Source organism: Danio rerio, chromosome 12 (genome assembly GCF_052040795.2).
Source record: "Danio rerio strain M-AB ecotype USA chromosome 12, GRCz13ab, whole genome shotgun sequence".
In the NCBI taxonomy this organism is placed as follows: Eukaryota; Metazoa; Chordata; class Actinopteri; order Cypriniformes; family Danionidae; genus Danio; species Danio rerio.
In genome coordinates this window covers 34,114,724-34,120,799 of record NC_141032.1, presented here as the reverse complement: position 1 = coordinate 34,120,799, position 6,076 = coordinate 34,114,724, and positions in this window count along the sequence as shown.

Genomic DNA, 6,076 nt, shown 5'->3' with positions numbered 1-6,076 from the left:
GGGAAAAGTGCGCTTCCTTCACAGCTGTGTTGATGCTGCGCGGCTTTTTTCATTTTGTTATTTATTTTGGAGATAATACACTATATGAATACAACAGAAAGACATGAAACTTTACAAATTTTGTGTCCACTTTTGTGGGCTTAAAACAATAGTGTCATATCTTCATAAAATAGCCTAAGCTATATTGAAATAATTTAAGTATTTACAAATATTGGATTTAATAAAATCTCATTAAATAAATAAACCAATATAAAACTAACAAAAGCTAAACCAATTTAGGCACATACAATAGCCTACAAAAATCAAACAGTTTTAAAGCCATATTAAGCTTTCATTTTACAAAGGCCAATCTGAAAAAAAGGTTTTAGATATTTTCTAAAAACATCAAACACAGAAGAAGGTTTGAAATATTATTTATAAAGTATTTGGATACGATGATTTTAATCAAATCATGCAAACAGAGCATTTTTGGGGGGGGGGGGGGGCGGGGGGGTTTGAGTGAAAGCAGAAACCTTTTTTCCTGTAGGCTATCTTTTTTCTTAAATACATGAAGAGCTTTATTAGTGGATAGCTGCTGAGCCCAACGAAATATATGCTATATTTTATGACTTGCTCTTATGTGCTGAAATACTGAACACTTTCATTAACTTATAATAAGCAACATCTTTAAATAAAGGGGAATCACATATTAAGTGTCATATAGCCTATAGGGAAAAATTCTGGTTTCATTTCTCTGCGGAGCATTTGGGCTGAATGTTTGATGGTGTCTATCTAAACGAGGATGTTATAAATTACATTTTCTTTTTTCTTTTCATTTTTCTGTCTTTATTAACAGAGAATTTCTGAGGTTTTATATTATGGATTGGTGTGCTCACTGCGCTCGGTCCCTCCGTTAGTAGCGAGACTACTCGATCTACAATGCCTTTGTAAATTGCCACCGTTACAGTCGGTTTGCGAGTAAATGAATATAATGAATGAGAACACACAGGCCTATGTGTATAGACATAGGCTATCATGTACTGCTGTACAGTAACGTGTCATTTGTTTGATTCTGTTGTCTTTATTTGAATGGTTTTGCGATGGTGCGCTTTGTCTGCCTGATGTTGTGATTAGGGGGACGTTCTGGGGGCGGGGTTTGCGTGACGCGCTGCAAGCTAATAGCCCGACAGTGAAAACGAGACATGATTTCAGCCTCACTGCTTAACCTCCCGGGCGATTGGCCCGGCCCAGCCCAATTAAATCCCTGGCTCGCACTGGCCCAACAGTGGAAATACGGCTACTGGGCCTCATTGCTTGCATGCACTGTTGACATGCACTATAACTGTAGGACTAGACAGGTGTGTGACTACCGATGCATACCATTGGTAAGAGCTCATTTCTATTCCCTAATCTCTCATAAGGGTTTACTCTCCAGAGTGTAAGCTTTAAAGGCATTTGGACATAGGGATAAGACCTTCTGAATGTAATGCAACACCAAACAGCTTGCAATACACCAAGGATCATGGAGGATCATCTTAAATTGAATAAGTTCACAGTACTCATATAGATTTGTTTTTTAACTTAACTTTAACGGTTTGGGTTTGAGTTTGAGTTCTCTTCATTTATTGGGTGTTGTTGTGGTCAAATTGCTTCGTTTATTCAAATGGATTAAGTTCACAGTACTTGTTAGGATTTTCTTTTTTTTTATTATTAAATGGGTTGTTGCTATCGGTTTCCTCAATTGGTTTGAGTTACCTTAACTTTTTGGGTTTTACAGTGTAGAGTTGAGGCCTTCTGAATGCAATGCAGTGAATGACACCAATCAACTTGCCCTGCCCAAAAGATCATGGGGGCCCAAAGTGTTTTGTTGAATCCCTTGAAATTCATCCTGCTGAAGGACCCTTTGAAATGGCCAATTTTGAGAACTTTGGTCTGGAATGGCACTTCAATATGATGACGATAATTGTTTTCGATGATAAGTGGCCTTCGAAGGGCAAAATATACCATTTTTAATGCATCATGTTTGTCTTTACAAACATGTTTAATCTACTGGTGAACTCCACAGGATGACTTATCGCAGTCAAATCAAATAGTAGAAACATCTTAAGGATGATCTGTGGAAACAGAAGGCACCTGAGCTCAATTTTGCATGGCATGCCAAAGGCTGTTAAGCAGGAATACTTATGAATCTGCTGTGATGTTAGACATTAGCCCCTTTCACACAGTGATACCGGTAAATATCCGGAAAATTTCCGGAACGACTTTACCGGTATATTCAAAACAGCGCTGTTCACACAGGCGAGGACGTTACGGAAATTTTCCGGAAAAGAGCATTCACACATCCATTCCAAAATACCGGTAAATTCTGACATCATTCACTACAAATGAGCTTTGAACGGCTGCGCTTGTATTTGTAAACATTTGACTATAAATTACAAACTCTGTGGATGATCAATATTGTGAACAACTTTCGCAGGATCACTTTCGCATGTCGAGATTCATAATATGTGCGTGTGCAGGCGCTCACAGGCTGTTTTCACAGGCACACGCAAAGCTTGAAGGTAAACAAACAACGGCTTATCATAAGCATCTCATCGATGATTATTTACACAGTTGGCATTAAGAAGAACATATAAACGTGATCTGACTAACTTCTAGCAGCTAAATGTGTCTGGAAAAATATTCAAAGGCTTTTATTCTCATGAACCGCGCGGACGTAAACGCGTCTGAATGTTGTGATTGGCTAAAGCAGGCGTCTCACGTCAGCACGTTCTAGACGTGCACGCGCTTATTACGGGAATCTTCCTTCTGCATTCACACAGCGCAGCATTCCGGCAAATTGCCGGTAATGTTACAACTTCTCTTTCCGGAAAATAGCCAGAACGAATTTACCGGTATTTTCAAAAAGGACCTGTTCACACATACAACCTTTCCGGAAAATTGCCGGCAATTTTCCGGAAAGGTCTGTATGTGTGAAAGGGGCTAATCTTCTTTCACATTGTCATTATAGGGTATCGTTTGTAGAATTCTTAAGAAGATATTCTATTTAATCAACTATGGAATAAAGCTGTAACATATAAAAATGTGGAAATAGGGAAGAACTGTGAATACTTTCTAGATGCTGTGGGGAAAAGTAATTTATTTGTATTACTTTTGTGTCTTTATGTTCTATTAGAAAAACATGTTTAGACTAACATCAGATGAATCAATCTTTTTCTTTTGTATGATACCATATATTAACCAAGCAGACGTCTGTCTAATAAGAAGTCTAGACATGTCACAAGAAGCTGGATGCTTGTAGAAGTTGTAAAATATATTGAAAATGCACGTAACTGTTCAGTTCTGGTATGCAGAGATGGGTTGCAGAAAGAGGAAGTATGTTTGGGTACAACAGCCAAAGAACTGCAGAATGACTGATAAGTGATTTTACACCAAAACTCCACCTGTTAATATCAGTTGTGTATATTTGCTGGAGTCAGGGAAATGTAAGTTAGTTAGCGAACCTCCTGAATGTAATTCTTGCATTGCATTGGGGTAACGTAACCCAGAGCTCTGTCCTTGAATTTTTCATTTGTATTTAATTATTTACTACTATTTTTGACATTAAAGAAAACTCTCTCCTGACCTTTTTTATTGAACACGCATGGAATTGGCCTGGATATTCTAACAATGCACTGTATCCACTCTACCGTTTCTGTATGGAGTTTGCATGTTCTCCCCGTGTTGGCGTGGGTTTCCTTCAGGTAGTCCGGTTTCCCCCACAGTGCAAAGACATGCGGAATAAGTGAATTGGATTAACTAAATTGTCCGTAGTGTATGCATGTAAGAGTGTGAGGGCATCCACTGTGTAAAACATTTCCCGAATAGTTGGCGGTTTATTCTGCTGTGGCAACCCCTGACAAATAAAGAGACTAAGCCGAAGGAAAATGACTGAATGAATGAATGAACAGAAATAAAAAGAGACATCTTCTATTACAATTCTCCAAACAAATCTTATTTTTAAGAAAAAAGTTTATTGTGGTTTTGACATTGGGGGGGGGGGGGGGGGGGGGTTTGAGTGAAAGCAGAAACCTTTTTTCCTGTAGGCTATCTTTTTTCTTAAATACATGAAGAGCTTTATTAGTGGATAGCTGCTGAGCCCAACGAAATATATGCTATATTTTATGACTTGCTCTTATGTGCTGAAATACTGAACACTTTCATTAACTTATAATAAGCAACATCTTTAAATAAAGGGGAATCACATATTAAGTGTCATATAGCCTATAGGGAAAAATTCTGGTTTCATTTCTCTGCGGAGCATTTGGGCTGAATGTTTGATGGTGTCTATCTAAACGAGGATGTTATAAATTACATTTTCTTTTTTCTTTTCATTTTTCTGTCTTTATTAACAGAGAATTTCTGAGGTTTTATATTATGGATTGGTGTGCTCACTGCGCTCGGTCCCTCCGTTAGTAGCGAGACTACTCGATCTACAATGCCTTTGTAAATTGCCACCGTTACAGTCGGTTTGCGAGTAAATGAATATAATGAATGAGAACACACAGGCCTATGTGTATAGACATAGGCTATCATGTACTGCTGTACAGTAACGTGTCATTTGTTTGATTCTGTTGTCTTTATTTGAATGGTTTTGCGATGGTGCGCTTTGTCTGCCTGATGTTGTGATTAGGGGGACGTTCTGGGGGCGGGGTTTGCGTGACGCGCTGCAAGCTAATAGCCCGACAGTGAAAACGAGACATGATTTCAGCCTCACTGCTTAACCTCCCGGGCGATTGGCCCGGCCCAGCCCAATTAAATCCCTGGCTCGCACTGGCCCAACAGTGGAAATACGGCTACTGGGCCTCATTGCTTGCATGCACTGTTGACATGCACTATAACTGTAGGACTAGACAGGTGTGTGACTACCGATGCATACCATTGGTAAGAGCTCATTTCTATTCCCTAATCTCTCATAAGGGTTTACTCTCCAGAGTGTAAGCTTTAAAGGCATTTGGACATAGGGATAAGACCTTCTGAATGTAATGCAACACCAAACAGCTTGCAATACACCAAGGATCATGGAGGATCATCTTAAATTGAATAAGTTCACAGTACTCATATAGATTTGTTTTTTAACTTAACTTTAACGGTTTGGGTTTGAGTTTGAGTTCTCTTCATTTATTGGGTGTTGTTGTGGTCAAATTGCTTCGTTTATTCAAATGGATTAAGTTCACAGTACTTGTTAGGATTTTCTTTTTTTTTATTATTAAATGGGTTGTTGCTATCGGTTTCCTCAATTGGTTTGAGTTACCTTAACTTTTTGGGTTTTACAGTGTAGAGTTGAGGCCTTCTGAATGCAATGCAGTGAATGACACCAATCAACTTGCCCTGCCCAAAAGATCATGGGGGCCCAAAGTGTTTTGTTGAATCCCTTGAAATTCATCCTGCTGAAGGACCCTTTGAAATGGCCAATTTTGAGAACTTTGGTCTGGAATGGCACTTCAATATGATGACGATAATTGTTTTCGATGATAAGTGGCCTTCGAAGGGCAAAATATACCATTTTTAATGCATCATGTTTGTCTTTACAAACATGTTTAATCTACTGGTGAACTCCACAGGATGACTTATCGCAGTCAAATCAAATAGTAGAAACATCTTAAGGATGATCTGTGGAAACAGAAGGCACCTGAGCTCAATTTTGCATGGCATGCCAAAGGCTGTTAAGCAGGAATACTTATGAATCTGCTGTGATGTTAGACATTAGCCCCTTTCACACAGTGATACCGGTAAATATCCGGAAAATTTCCGGAACGACTTTACCGGTATATTCAAAACAGCGCTGTTCACACAGGCGAGGACGTTACGGAAATTTTCCGGAAAAGAGCATTCACACATCCATTCCAAAATACCGGTAAATTCTGACATCATTCACTACAAATGAGCTTTGAACGGCTGCGCTTGTATTTGTAAACATTTGACTATAAATTACAAACTCTGTGGATGATCAATATTGTGAACAACTTTCGCAGGATCACTTTCGCATGTCGAGATTCATAATATGTGCGTGTGCAGGCGCTCACAGGCTGTTTTCACAGGCACACGCAAAGCTTGA